Raw genomic sequence first — 16683 nt, 5'->3', positions numbered from 1 at the left:
ATCTCAACATGATTAATTCTTGTTCAATTTCCTAGCTTCGGCATTAGGCCTCTAAGAAGAAAAAAGTAGTAGCATTTATTCTCAAAAGGGTGCAGGTGAGGCCATTTAACTCTATCTTGCGGATAAAGACCCATAACCTTGAAATAATCACAAATTGCTGGTCCAAGACCGCTGGCGATTTTTATTCGCACTTGGGGAGGGGAGCAATGTAGACAACTGCAGCCATCTCATGATCTCTAATCGCAACCGTTATATATTATTTTCTGAAACAGAGAGAATTTTATTATTTATTTTCTTCTTGTTTAAGGGATGAAATTTGTTGAGAATTTTGAAATTCGAGCATCTGAGGAAACGGTGGAAGAGGGGCTTAGAAAAATGCTTCTTTAGTAGGAGACTAGAAAAGAGTTATGAACTCAAACCAACAATTACCTCACTGATAATTCTAAGTTTATGTCCCGATGCTCTTATTTCGTACGAGAGTAATTTACGAAACAAGTCAATTTGTCCAATCAGAACAGATTAATATAGAACTTGATAATTTATTGCTATGGGTGCGAGAGTAACATTGGTTTCGTGTATAAAATAGGCGTCAGATGCTAAAGAAATTTGCGAAGAGTTCTCACCTGTTGTGTTGCTGTTCTCAGTAGAATTTCACAGAGAATTATCAAGAAATCAATTCAAAAAATGGGGTCCGTTTCCAAGAACATTTTCAACATTCAGCTCCAAGGTGAAGATGAAACGCCTTTTTTTACGAAGTTCAAACGCAAGAGAGAACATAGTTCAGATGAAATCACAAGCCAGGAAGTGAAAGATAAAAGGAAGCGATTGAATAAGGAAGAATTTCGAGTCTCAAGAAACTTAAAGTCGGAGCAGAACGTTGGTTTTATAATTGTTATAGATGATAAATGCGAAGACTTTTTTAAAGGTGCAGTTCTTAATTCTCCTTCCATAAATTACACAGTTATTGACGAAATCACAGAGGGCGCCTTTGGAGGAATGTACGAATGCTGCCGTTCAGGTGAGAACTCATTTGTCGCAATCAGAACTGTAAATCACAATTATTTTGGAAAGGAGTTTCTACAGTCAGAAATCGATTTGTTGAAAGATTTAAGCAAATGCTCGGGGGAACGCTTTCATATTGTGAAGTTTTATGAAAGTTTCGAATATAAACATTACACCTGTCTAGCATTCGAAAAGCTTGGGGAAACCCTGGAGAATTTGATGAAGGAAACAAGAAATGGCCATCTTACTCTGCCTCATTCAATATGTATTTTGGTGCAATTACTCTCAGTTTTAGGCAAACTAAAGCAGATGGGTATCGTCCACAAACGCGTATCACCGGATAACATAGCGTTGTGTGACACAAGGCCATTCCAGGTTAAACTTACCAATTTTGAATCGATACAACCAAGGAGGAGCATCCAAATCTAGTGCACTACAGTTCTCCAGAACGTTTAGTAGGTGCTGGCTTTTGTGAGAGTGCCGACATGTGGTCGTTAGGGGCTGTGATGGTTTTTCTTTTCCTGGGAAGTCGTCTATACCCCGCTCATTCTACATATGACCAACTACGGTATATTTGCAAAACTCAAGGGATCCCCCCTTCGAATGTGTTGAAAAAAGGAATCAACTCGTCCAAATATTTCTATCGTGAAAATAATGAATGGAAGTTAAAAGACGTTCTTCAGTATGAAAGTGAAACTAATGACCTCTATTTTGACAACAGAAAATTCCATCTCAATGGTGTGAATTCTATTCTGAAAGTTAAGAAACCTTCATCCCAATCTGAAGCATCACTGGCGGCGGAAATAGCAGACCGAGAAATATTCGTGGATATTTTGAAGAAGATGTTATGCTTGGATCCCAGTCAACGTATTACTCCTTCAGAAGCAAGAAATCACTCATTCGTAGTTATGGATCATCTCGTCGAGCATGCAGATTGTCAATATGCGAAGTTCTCACATCTCCTTGTCGATCGGTACCTTTAATTGTTCAAAGGACTTCATTTGTTGATCATACTCCTGCATGTTTGGACATTCGAAAAGTATTTTAAATAAATTTGTTTAATATTGAATTATTTCGTCTGGTTATTTAGTGGAAAGTAGTTATTCCTATTATTTTTTTATGAATAGGACTACCCATAATCACCGCTATTAATATATGCAAATTGCCTCATGTTTAGAGCCAACTGATTACACTTTTTGTTTCATATTATTTTTCAAATCGGTTATCAGTTACAGTAGCGAACAAATTAAGTTTTTTGTTTCTGTTCATAATAATTTGAGTTTTGGTTGAGTGCAGCGTGTTTTAACTGTTTCTACGATGTTTATTAATAGTGTTGTGAATCTTCAATACTGTGAACAAGGTGACATTCATAGTGTTTTATTAATTTTGTATAACTATAAAATGGATACATCTCCAAGAAAGCGTTCAAATATACAGTATGTATCGTATTTACTCGAATATACCTTGCTCTTTTTTCTCCCAAAATTAAAATTAAAACATCGTAGCGTAGATCTATGAGGGATTTTCGGAAACCTAAAGTTTCTCAGGCAGAAACTAAATTGGCGTTTATAATTAAATCTAACTATTCATTATAATTTCTCACATTTGCTTCCATCTCTATGCATATGATTGACGCGGTTTTGACAAAAGATCGCGCGACTCAACAACAAAGGCGAACCGACGATTGTTGAGTTCAAATGCTGATTCTCTTCAACCGATTCCAAAATATCTGAAACTGCCATAACGACATTCACTATCTATTTCTTAAAGGTTTAAACTTTTTCGTGTTCGAGCTATATGCAAAACTTTGTAATTTCTTTTTTCGTAAAATAAGTTGAGAGGGTGCAAGGGCAAGTTATATTTGAGTAAATAAGGCAGTCTTTCTCAGGATACATCCACATCTCAAAATCTTAATGTTTATGATATGACAGTCCGTCAAAGATTGTTTGAAGCAGGGAGGACTTTTTAGACTGTCCACAGACTAAAAAATAAAAACTGCCGAAGAAAGCTATGCAGAAAAACTGCCTCCAGCAGACCTCTTTTGCTGTGTATTTTGTTTGATTGGACTGCTAAGTAGCGGAGAAGGTCATATTCTCAGATGAGAGTCATTTCTTTGTCCAAGGAGAGCGAGTACCTTATGTGTGTGTGCGGGTCTATCGCCTTAACCACTCGGCCACCTTGTATCTCTGCTTCATATTTCCTACTAATGCCAAATGAGCTTATTTTCTGTATATAAATCAATTGATTTTGAGACACTGGTCCTCAAAAATGGTTTTCATAGTTTGTTCGTCCTAGACACTTGAAGATTTACAAGTAATCATTTCATGAGTTTAACTAAAGAGAGAGAAACTTCTCAAAACCTTTTAAAAAATGTTATTAGCTAAAAATACAAGAAAAACTAAAAGGTTAATGAAGAAAATAAAAGTAATAAATATAGTTATATATTGATTATATATAAATATAACCAATATATTAATATATTGGAAGTCTCTCAAAAGCTCTAGTCTGAATTCACCTTTATCGGTAATGCTAATTAACTGCTCAATTTCCCGACTTCCAGGAATATGAGCATTACAATGAAGCAGTTCTTAGAGCAATTGATTAGGATTTGAACTTGTGTTTCGATGGCAGATTTCTGTTGAATGCTTACTGTAAACCATAGGTTCCCAAACTTTTTCGGGCCACCGCCCACTTTGCAAGACATAAATTTCGTAACGCCATCTATTATACACACATATATACATGCTCTATTTTCTCATTGACATCTATTTCTATCTGACATGGTAAATTTTCAAATGATTAATTAATTGAAATAGAAAATCGATAAAAAAATTGATCGTGTAAGACGGGCATAAGATGAATTAAAATGCAAAATTAAAAATTTAAATGAGATCATAGACTATACACACCTAACATATGACACATTGGTGACATAGTGTGGGTTACTTTAGTTGGCATTCAGAAACGACAAGTGCAACAACAATAAATAATTCCCGATGTTCGACATAAGGAGTTCCTCCTACAGAAAGAAATGTTACATTTCTTTTTATATAAATATAGAAAGTATGGATAAATAATGTGTGGAACACGCGACCAGGTGGTATAATGAAGAAACGCAGTTTATTTGTATGGGATATGTTTTGTAGTGATTTAATCGAGAATTCTAAAAGTCTTCTAGAAAAAGATAACCCAAAAGTTACTGTTACACCAGATGGTTTATCTTCTGTATTGCAACCGCTAGACGTCTGCTTGAACAAACCATTTAAAGATCACATGCGAGAAGAGTGGAATAATTGGATGTTGACTGGTGAAAATCATTTACAAACGGTGGATCTATGCGCGCTGCATCACTTGATATATTGTGCAATTTTGTGATCAAAGCATGGAATAAAGTAAAAGTAGAGACTAATAAAATCATTTAAGAATGAGATAGGGTAAACGGCCCCGCCTACTTCCTATACGGGAACAAATAGGCGTTAGCTGATTTGATTTTTTGATCTCTAATCTTATGGATGGTACGGAGGATGATCTGTTGTGGGACAATGATGACGATGAAAACGAAATCAATTCACCAGATTCGAACTGGGATCCCTATGACGATCATTTAAACAATGAATCTGAAGAACTATTTTCAACAGATGATGAAGAAAATTAACATAAAAGTTGAGGTTAATAATTATTATTTGTTTTTTAATCTATTGAAATACAGTATTTTAAATATATTTATGTGACAAAATATTAATCTGATTTGTTTATAAACACTGCCTATTTTCTTATATAATGATGTCTTGTAACTACCTAAATGTTCATCCAAGAAATTAAGCTTCCTTTTTTATACTCGCCGTATAAGACTACACTTGATTTCGAGGGGTTTTCTGTAGTATTTGAGAGTCGTCTTATACGTCAACATATACGGCATTTACTTCAGGATTTATAAGTTGAGGTATTTATAACGAGAATAACTCTAGGAAATCAGTGGCAATCGAATTTTCAAAAAATTTTCGTTTAAGTTCAGTATCTGCTGTAATTCAAAATTAACAAATTTGTAGGGGAGACTATATTAAACAATATGTTGTTGTTATTATTATTATTATTATTATTATTATTATTACGAAATCTCGAGGGAGGGCACCTACTCTACAACTGTCTGTCTCCACCGCTTAATCCACCAACTACAGCAACCATCACTATCATCATCATCACCAAGCCATCTACTGTCCAGTACTACCACTAGTGTTTTTTTGTCTGTAAATTGCGCGTGTTCTCAAGGCTGGTTTTTCTGTAAGCAAGATGAAAAACTCGAGTTTCCGGGAGAAAAAAAAAAAAACTGCTACCTCCGTAGGAGATCGACTAACTCACTTTCAATTGAAAAAACCCATATAAAGCTTCCTCTCGTCGTGAGAATCGAATTTAGGCCTTTTCGAATGGAAGGGCTCAACGTACCGTCGTTATTCTAAATGCGCTAAGAAGGAGTTTATAATAAATTGCAATGAAAATAATTCGCGTAGAATGACCCATTCGGCGGGAGATAACGGATCAGTCAATTGGCAAATAATTTTATTATTTTTTAAAATATTTCATTATTTATTTTTTGGACACGCTTTTTTTATGACACGGGTTGTGTACGCACAGAATCACGCCCAGTGTACATGGTATTTGTCGCATTGGCCTGTTGGGATATTTAAACCGCTTTTCGACTAAACATAATATAATTTGTCTCATGTTTATATAACAGGGTTTTCTATTCTCAAAATAATTTTATTCCCGAAAAAACAAAACTTTCAATTGCCACGAAACAAGCATTTGTTACTAGGAATACAATCTAGATATGTCAATGCTAAATATGCTAGTGCAACCCTAAGCTCACCCAGTCAACTTGTATTGCTCATGAGTTTGCATTATGTGTCGCGAAGTTGCGATTATCCCATTTCTTCATCGTTTGCGATGTGTTTAAGTCATTACGTTCTCTTGTCAGCGATTTCTCGATCCAATTAGAGAATAAAGTGAAGGCCGAATACATTACTTAGTTTTACGTGTTACACCGATGCTAGTAGAGATGGTCTCCATTTTGAGAAATATATGTTGCATGTAATTATGCTGAAAGCTTCAAACATCATCACTGTTTTGATTTTCTTATTATACAAAACTCAAAATGAAATTGTAAGGTTTGCGGTACATAAGAATATTTTTAGCGTAAATTGGAAAAGAGAATACTGCATGAGAACTTCGACTACTGAATTTATAATAACTATTTTTTTTTCGTATCTTGATATTTGCAGGTATCATTTCGATTCGGATAGAGGAACTCTGTTCTTATGGGAAAAAAAAAAGAAGTCAATGCAGAAGAATGGGGGTCCATAGGAATTAAATTCCCATCAAACTAACCAAATGAATAATCTGGATAGCTGAACAGGAAGAACGTTTTATGTATGTTTGTTTGTGATGCGCGTGAAAGAGAGAGAGAATCTCAAAACAGGATCATCAAAATCAGTTTAAGAATACAATTTCTGGAAGTAAACTTTAAGAAGTCAATGTTTTTTCATACTTTAATAAGTATGAAAAAACCAAAATGTGTCACACATATAATAAGAAATAACTCTTAAATAGAAGATAATTTTTTTAAAAAAATTGGTCAAAGGAAAGCAGGAATGAACTTACATATGAACCACGATTCTTTGTAGTACTATAGAATTGCGAGAAGCAATTTCACAAAATTAAATAATTGTATCAAATAGTAATATCAAAGAGATTAAAAGTTGTTTGAGAAAATAGCCTCTGTAGCTCAGTGGTTAGAGCACTGGTCTTGTAAACCAGGGGTCGTGAGTTCAATTCTCACTAGAGGCTTATTATTTTAATTTTAATTATATAAGATTGAGTTTAAAATTTCCTAAATTTTAGTAATAAATCTTGTGAAACGGTAGGTAGAGAAAATAAACATGTTTAATCCCAAGCCAACAGAACATAACAAAGCTTTGCCTAACTATTTCTGATACGACGTGTCTATGAATTGATGGAAAACATCAGTATTGAAATTAAAAAGTACTGGGCATCAAGGTTTGCCGGCATACATTGATGGCCAGAATTCATCATCCTTTTCAAAACCCGGAGACCAAATCTGTGCACAGTAGTCCATATGCGGCGTAACGAAAGTCTTGTACAACGCAATCAACGTATTCTTACCTCTACATATCGGTCTTCTCCGCAACATTCCCATAATCCGCTGTCCTCACAATTTTAGCAAAATATCTAAGAAATTTCAAGTCCGTATCACCCATCTCACCCAGATCTTTCATCTCCCCCACTTCTTCTAGAATATCCCCGCCAATCTAGGATACGTTGCATCTAGTGGTGTTTTTTTTTTTTGAAACATATAAAGTTACAAACTCATACGGTAACCTATTAAAAATTAATCAATTCGGCAATGTATAGATTATTTGGAATTATTGTTTCAACTCCTCTATAACGAATGCGCCCAACTTTGAAAATAAAATAAGCGCATGCGCTATCTTTACCCTTCTCCCTTCTGATAGCCAATCAAATGTTTTATAAAAGATTATAAACGATTTCATTCTTATTATATTTTGATAGTTAAAAAATGTTTTTCTAAGATAAATTAACACAGTTGATTATGTGCAAATATTCAAAAAAGCTGTATTTACGGAAATACGGTGTTTTTTTTTTGGCTGTTTTGTTTTTTTGCTCGATGATGCGGGCCCTTTGTTAAAATTTCCATAGCTCACCACGGGTTACACATATCCCACCTTTGCTTTCCAAATTTTAAAACCTTACACTTTTTCTTTACGAAGTTTTTTTCTAGCAAAGTAAAAAGGAGGTTATGAAAAAAGTCTTTTTTAACTCATTAAATGCATCCGTCTATAACTACAAGGAAATGTAACCTATATAAATATCATATCTAAACTACTTGTCTCAAAATCAATTTATTTATTTTGTGTAAATATTTATTTACACAAAATAAATATTAACACCTTGCAGGTGTTACACAATAATAATACTAAACGATTTTATGATTTCAGGAAGTAGAGACCGTTTTGTATTTATTTAAGCAAGTGTAACCTTGTGGAAATGACATTTGCATCCATAGCGCTAGACCGTCTGAAGAAGGATCGTTCTAAGTTTGATTCTATTCGTCAACTCGAAGGCCTTTCTTCCACCGTTTCCGAAGTTAGTCGATCTCTGAAACAGACAAGAGCGTTTTTCCTGCCAGAAACATCGGTTTTTCGCCCAATAAAATCAAGAAAATCGACCGTAGAACGTACATTATTTCAAACATGAATGTACCGAGTTTAAGTTAGGTACCAGACGATGACAGCACTTGTCTGCCTCTCTTCGTCCAATGACGTTTATAATTAGTGACAGACTTGAACAGCTCTCACTGATTGGCTACCAGCAGAGACTGAACGAGTTCAAATTTAACTCAAAAGTTAAATAGGGCCAAAACAGCCTCATAATTTTCTTTCGTAAGTAAAAGGCTTTAGCGGGATTTTTTTTTAATTATTTAAGGATTTCAAGAAAATCAAATTTGAACATTTTACGATTTACGGATATTAGTATGTCACGTTACGCTTAATTTATTTGACTGACTTCTTGAAAGTGCTTTTCTTAATGTGTCTTGTCAGTATTATTACAAACAAAAATTTTATCATTTCTCTTAACAGAAATCTTAAAAACTGAAGACAAGCAGCCAAAGCTTTCCCTTAATTAACGGTGCGTTGTAAGGAATGTTTCTTACAAAGTTTTGAGAAAGCCCATCTAAGTTTTTGGTATGTCAGAGGGATAGCTTTTGGAATTACGATTCACTAAAGAAAAAAGTTATTGCCGATGAATATGGTGCAACAGGATAGGACAATAGGATTATTCCAATTAGGACGGTACCTTCCTTATCAGAAATTTATTATCCAGTCTGCGTTTCTTAGATATTCTTTTAAGTTAAACTGCTCTTCTAGGCATCCTTCGCAGAATAGTCATTTCGTTTCTTTGGATTTAAAAAAAAAAAAATGAAACTGCCAACCAAGTGAATGCAAAATCCACAGTAACTGAAATTCCGATCATTCTCTCAAAAGAAAGAGAAAATTTAAAAAAATAATAACTGGGGCAATGATAGAGTAAAATACAGCTAGCAGTGGAGGAGTCAAATCTGTCCTAGTAGTAACCGCATTGAATGTGCAGTATGGGATTGGAAGCATTCATTATAATGATGAATCAGTTTTACAGGAGAGAGGGAGAAGGACATTATTTTTCCTCTTTGCATAATTGAATTAAGCATAAATTTGTATGTGTGAGGGCGATAAAAACAAAATAAAAATCTTAATAATTTCATCTCCATCTCGCTATGTACAACAATTTTAGACTTGTAGAGAAGTTTGCAGTGTAATGAGAGTAATGAACATTGTTCGAAATGTTTGGCTTTACAACATAATTACTGTATATGCCGTCGTATAAGACAATCTCCAAGATCTATTTATTTTTAAAATGTTTAAATGTTTAAAATTACACACACACATATATATATATATATATATATATATATATATATTTATATATATATATATATATATATATATATATATATATTTATATATATATATATATATATATATATATATATATATATATATATATATATATATATATATATATAATAGTTTAATTCGATCTCTGCCAACCAAGTGAAAAGCAAGCGTTTTTTTTTTCTCCCGTTAACTCAGATTTTCTCCCCGTAAACTCAAGAAAATTGACCATAGAACCCACACTCTTTCACGCAAGACATAACCTGTTAAGATTGGGTACCAAGAGATGGCAGCACTTGTTTGCCAGTCTTTTCATCGGTTGTGTTTATAATTTAAGACAGTCTTGGGTCAGCTATCTCTGATTGGCTACCAGTAGAGATTGAACTGCCCACTCAGTCTCCAAAAGCTAAGAAAGGTTTTAAAAAAAGGCGTTAGCTAATATTTGTAGCTGAAAATATTTTAATATAATAATATATCAGTATATTAACATATCATTATATTAACATGCTAATTAACATTTCATAAAAGCAAATCTTATTATAACACAGTACATGCATTTAACATAACACAATTAGAGAATATATTGCCGTAAGAGTTAGACATGTTTTCTATTGTCGAGTTCAAAGATCAGATTTTACATTCGTAGTATAAGATGTTTCCATGATTCAGCAATTTTTGTGTTAACTTCAGATATCATCTTATATGCCGACATATACGGTAATCAGGTATAACAATGTATGGATGTATTTTTTCATAAATTTAAAATATCTTATTAATTAAACTTCAAGGTATATCTGCACACTTTCCGAAACTAAAAAGTTGAAAATTTTAAAAAAATCATTAAAATAATCATTTCGTCCTTCTCTTCCTTGATTTTTCTATGTTGCTAAATTGGAGAAGAAAGACACTTGGGATTTAAAATTTTTGGATATATATGTAGTCCCTGTGGAAGTGATGTTTACATCCAAATTGCTAGCGCGCCTCTAGAAATATTTCTAAATTCAATTCTAGTCCGCAACTAGTGAAACTTTTTCCTAAGCCTTTCATCGACAGGTTCCGACTAAGTCGGTCGCTGGCAAGGGAGTAAAAAGAGATTTCCCTCCTGGAAGGTCAGTTTTTAATCCAGCATCTCAAGAAAATCAACTGTATAACTCACACAACTTATTATTGTAAGATATACAATAACACGAGTCTTAAGATTTAGGGCCACGAGAATGGCGCAGTTGTCTCTTTCCAAAAACTTTAGTTTGTTGATACTTGGGAACAGATATCAGTAAATTGTGACAGATGAAGCTGGTTGCCTACTAGACTTCGAAAGTTAGGTAGGCAAAAGTAGGAGCTAAAGCATCTCCAACTTTTCCCTTTGGGGGAATAAAAGGCATTATAGGTGTTATTTTTATAACTTTTTTAATTTAATATATGAAATGTATTTCATACGAAATAAATATTACATATTGAAGGTCAACAGTATTCATTCCTGTCTGAATGTGCCAATATTTTCCAGTAATCTCCTAATTAACAGAAATTATCAAGAGAACTTCTTACCCTATTTGTAAATTATTTGGCAAGTGCAAACAAAATGTGTAAAATGGCTCAATGCAAGCAATGCTAATAATTCTTTTAACTGACACAGAGAAAACCTCAGCACTGAAGAAAAATCTGAACCACTGTCTTTCTGTTAGTTTAGATGAAGCATTAAACAAAAATCTGCTTCGAAAAACAAGTTCAAATCCTAATTAATTGCTCTAAGAACTACTTCAATGTAAAGTACATTTTCCTGGAAGTCAGGAAATTATGAATCAAAAATTATCTAATTCCCACTATTGCTACTTTTAATGGACTGAAGTCACTCAGTACAAGAATGATAATAAGATATCGTTATCGAAGTTTATGAGGCAATTACAAAGTTTTTTTAAAAAATTGGATTGCAATAATCCATGATAACGAGAGGCATTTATTAATATATTGGTTATATAAAAATATAACCAATATATAGTCATATTTATTACTTTATTTATTTTCTTCATTTTTCCTGGATTTTGACCTAATAACATATTCAAACAAACAAGTTTTGAGAAGTTTCTCTCTCTTTAGTTAAACTCATGAAATGATTACTTGTAAATCTTCAAGTGTCTAGGACGAACAAACTATGAAAACCATTTTTCAGTACCAGTGTCTCAAAATCAATTGATTTATATACAGAAAATAAGCTCATTTGACATTAGTAGGAAAATTGAAGCCAAGAGACGAGGTGGCCGAGTGGTTAAGGCGATGGACTGCTAATCATTTGGGGTTTCCACGCGTGGGTTCGAATCTCATCTTCGTCGGCTTTTTCCTTTTCTCACTCTTCGAATAACTAACGCATTTAAAAAACAATCTAAAATTTGCTTTGCTTCGTGTATGCTTCTTTCATAATTTATGACAATTCCAACAAAAGTTGTAAATTTTGAAAATTGAACTTAAATTATATTTGACGAGATATTGTATTTTTATTATCCTCTCTATCTTATTCTGATTTAAGCAAACAAGGAGAGTCGTGGTAGTTATTTTAAAAAAGGACATGACTTCAAAAATTAAATAAAGAATGTGTTATTTACTTTTCGCACATATGTTCTTTATTTAATGTTCTTAAATAAAGAACATGTGAAATAAAGCAATATTCAAAAAAGAATATTACTTTATTTAAGTGTAAAGGAACAGTTACAAATAAAAACAAACTGAATTTGAAACTGAGACATGTCCGATTTCGATGAAGTTATTTTACGGACTTTTCCAAATCCTGTTCCTAATGTATGCTTTGTCAGGAATTCTTATGAACGCCAAAATTGTATCCTTTCTGTTAATAAACATTATTTAAAAAAAGGGAAAACAAACATAGATGATATTCCCTAAATTGATGACACCTGGTGAGGATGATTGTTATCACAGAGCTCTGAGCAGCGCATTCATGGAAATGCTCAGGAATTCTGAGAGGGGGGGGGGCGCTCATTCATCAGAAATTAGAAAGAGGAGTTTTGCAATTAAGGCGTTGAGAGGGAAAATATAACAAATATCAGTTTGGTATTGCACCCTGAAAACTTTGCGCTTTCATTGTTGGGGAAAGGGATTCCATCGGGAGGCTTCTTAAATCAGCTTTTTGTTTAGCTAACACCCCACTCCCCTCCCCTTACACTGTCATCGGTATTGAGTTTTCTTTTCCTCGCTAATATATCTACCACTAGCATAATATTTGCGGTCTTTGACTCCATGGAGGTTTTTATAATAATAATAATAATCTGCAATATATTCTGTCGTGTTAATTAATTACACAACAATTGATTATTTTTTAAAAATGATTTTATTTTTCCAACTAAATACATTTCGACCACAATGTACGGATCACGTTTATAGATATTCAGTAGCAGTAGTGGTAGTATGATACGCTTCTGTTTCATGAAGTACAAATATAAATAAAACGAAATGATGAGTGACTTGAAATGTAATTTGGGTCAGATTTGTCCTGAAAGGCACGAGACAGTTTTCACTGTGAAAAGCTTAAATTCTCAAGCCTGCGACTTGATGCATCACTAAATATTACAACATACAGTAATATTATTAAAACTATCTTTATAACACTCGAATTCGTGGGTCATTATTATAATCTAAGTAGTTAACAAGTTTACTTAGATTAGCACTCTTTTAACATTCAGACAATTTCAGAACAGTGGAAAAAATTACTGCAACACAAAAATAAATAAAAAAAAAAGGAATTTCTTTCTCCATAAAGAACTACATTAAACATAAAAATCGGGGGGGGGAGAAGAGAAAGAAAGAAAGGAAATAAAAATCTAAACAACTATACTCAGCTCGCAAAGTCATTTTCTATTTATACTACAAAGAGTACAAACTATGTTCGAAATTATTAGCTTTGCAAAGGAATTAATAGAGTATAGCAAAGTATGGTTGTTCAGCTAGATCGAACGTCTTACTGCAAAGTTCCAAATATCTTCATATCGAACTCAATTAAAACAACGAACTTGCAACTAATCCACTGCACCTTTTAAAACCAAAACGATGATACCAACTTATCGCGTTGTTAAAACTGCTGACCACAGAAATCAATATTAAATGAATTCCAAATAAAATCACCTATGAATAAGATGTTTTCATTTTTGCTTCGTCAACAGTTGTTTTTAACTCTTTAGTCTGTGGACAGGCATCCCTGCTTCCTACAATCTATAATTGACTGTCATGTCAGAACCATTAACCCAGCTAGCTTCTTAGTCTCTTGACTAAGGTGTACAGCAGACAATCTTGGACTCGTTTTGCTTTTCATTTTCATTGACTCATGGATGTGCGCGGAGAAAGAGTACACATATTTATAGTTAATAAACGCTTTCTTACAGATGTATCCATACTATTGTTATTAAAATGACTAAAACACTACGAATGTCAACAGGTTTAAAGTACAGCAAACCCAACAACTCTATTAATAAAAATCGAAGAAACAGTTAAAACACTCAGCCAAAACTGAAACCACAATTATTTTTAACTGACACAAAAACCAAACCAAAAACTTGAGGAAAATTCCGCTTGTTCCCTATTGGAACTGATAACTGATTTGGAAAATATTATGGGAAAAAAATGTAATGAGTTGGCACTAAACAAAAAAGCAATTTGCATGTATTATTAAAGAGGGTGAATATGGATAGATTATATTAATAAAATAACTAGCTAAAAAGTAATAGGAATACTATTTTACACTAAATTACAAGATGAAATAATGCAATATTAAACAAATGCATTTAAAATACTTTTCGGATGTCCAAACATACGCGAGTATGATAAAAAATAATGTCTTTAGCGCCACACCATTAGAGGTACCGATGGATAATGAGACGTGACAACTTCGGATATCGACAATCTGCATGCTCCACGAGATGATCCACAACAACGAATGAGTGATCTCTTGCTTCCGAAGGAGTAATACGTTGACTGGGATCCAAGCATAACATATAATAACATTGCAGCCATCGGTTTCGTATATTGTAATTCACTTCGTCATGCAAGTAAAGTCCCCCCCACCAATTGTAATGAAAAATACTACATGGGGGTTTTTCTCCCCGTAAACACAAGAAAATTGACCATAGAATCCATATTATTTCACACATTTTCTGTTAACATTGGGTACCAAGAGATGACAGCACCTGTTTGCCAGTCTTTTCATCGGTTGTGCTTATAATTGGAACAGTTTTGAGCCATCTATCTCTGACTGGCTACCAGTAGAATTTGCAATGTCCACTTTGTCTTCAAAAGCTAACTAGGCCGGAAAAAAAAATAAATAAAAAAAAACAGGACTCGCATACTCCCTATTCAGAGAATAAAAGGAGTTACTTGATTTTTAGGTGAAAATATTTAATATAATAATATATGAGTATATTAACACGCTAATTAGCATTTTATAAAAGAAAATGCTTATTATAACACAATACATTCATCTAACAGTTAGAGAGTTCATTGCTGTAAGAGATGGTTGATTTCTGGAAATGTTTTCTACTGTTGAGTTCAAAGATCAGATGTTATACTCGGAGTATAAGATGTTTTCCTTGTTTCAGCAATTTTGTTTTTAATTGAAATATCGTCTTATATGCTGACTTATATAGTAATCAGCTATAACAATGTGTGATGTCCAGTTTGTTTCATAAATTTGAAATATCTGATTGATTGAACTTCAAGGTAAAAGTATCTGCACGCTTTCTGAAAATAAAACGTTAAAAATATAAAAAAAAAATCAGTAAAATTATATTTTGTCCTTCCCTTCCTTGATTTTTATATGTCGTTAAATTTGAGAAGAAAGACACTTGGGGTGTAAATTTCCGATTAAGTCGATGGCTGATATGGAGAAAGAAGAGTTTTTCCCTCACGGAAAGCGGTTTTTAACCCAGCATCAAGAAATTCAACTGCATAACTCACATAACTTGTTGTTGTAAGACATACAATGACAAGAGTCTTAAGATTTAGGGCCACGAGATGGGCAGTTGTCTCTTTCCAAAAACTTTACTTTGATGATTCTTTGGAGTCAATATCAGTTGACGGATGAAGTGTTGACGGATGAAGCTGGGTGCTTACTATAGGCTTCGAACGTTAGGTAGCGCTAAAGCAGCTCCGAATATTCCCTTTTGGGGAATAAAAGGCATTGTATGAGTTATTTTTATATTTTTTTAAATTTAATATATGAAATATATTTCATACGAAATAAATATTATGTATTGAAGGTCAACAGGATTCATTCCTGTCTGAATCTGCCAATATTTTCCATTAATCTCCTAATTAACAAAAATTATCACGAGATTTTCTTACCCTATTAAATTATTTGGCAAATGCAAACGAAATGTGTAAAATGGCTCAATGCACGGAATGCTAATAATACTTTCAGCTGACACAGAGAAAACCTCAGCACTGAAGAAAAATCTGAACCACTGTCTTTCTGTTAGTTTAGAGCATAGGTTCCCAAAGTGGGCGCTGAAGCCTTCTAGGGGGGGGATGTAGTGGGATCAGAATCATTTGGGGGGTTCAGGCGGTCTAGGGGTCGTGGCTCTTTATAGAAGAAATTAATAATATATATTTAAAAATTAATTATTTTCGTGATTTTGCGATAGATAATCATTTAAATTTTTAATTTTGCATTTTAATTCATCTTATGCACGTCTTACACGATTTTTTTTTATCGATTTTCTATTTCAATTAATTAATCATTTGAAAATTTACCATGTCAGATAGAAATAGATGTCAATGAGAAAATAGAGCATGTATATATGTGTGTATAATAGGGGACGTTAAGAAATTTATGTCTTGCAAAGTGGGCGGTGGCCCGAAAAAGTTTGGGAATCTATGTTTTAGAGTAAGCATTCAACAGAAATCTGCCATCGAAACACAAGTTCAAATCCTAATTAATTCCTCTAAGAACTGCTTCAGTGTAAAGTTCATATTCCTGGAAGTCGGGAAATTGAGCAGTTAATTAGCATTACCGATAAAGGTGAATTCAGACTAGAGCTTTTGAGAGACTTCCAATATATTAATATATTGGTTATATTTATATATAATCAATATATAACTATATTTATTACTTTTATTTTATTCATTAACCTTTTAATTTTTCTTGTATTTTTAGCTA

General features: G+C 33.2%; 2 non-coding genes across 2 annotated transcripts; both read left to right on the top strand.

Moving 5' to 3' along the window:
* The first annotated feature begins 6773 nt into the window (after nt 1-6773).
* TRNAT-UGU (transfer RNA threonine (anticodon UGU)) lies at nt 6774-6846 on the top strand. Its single transcript has one exon. It is a non-coding gene; the product is annotated as a tRNA-Thr (tRNA).
* Nucleotides 6847-11775: 4929 nt separating this feature from the next.
* TRNAS-GCU (transfer RNA serine (anticodon GCU)) lies at nt 11776-11857 on the top strand. Its single transcript has one exon. It is a non-coding gene; the product is annotated as a tRNA-Ser (tRNA).
* Nucleotides 11858-16683: the final 4826 nt, after the last annotated feature.

This window comes from Typopeltis vanoorti, chromosome 11, assembly GCF_054136105.1.
Source record: "Typopeltis vanoorti isolate ZY-2024b chromosome 11, IOZ_Tvanoo_1.0, whole genome shotgun sequence".
Taxonomy (NCBI): Eukaryota; Metazoa; Arthropoda; class Arachnida; order Uropygi; family Thelyphonidae; genus Typopeltis; species Typopeltis vanoorti.
Note: the sequence above shows the minus strand (reverse complement) of the source record. Positions and strands in the feature narration are given on the sequence as shown.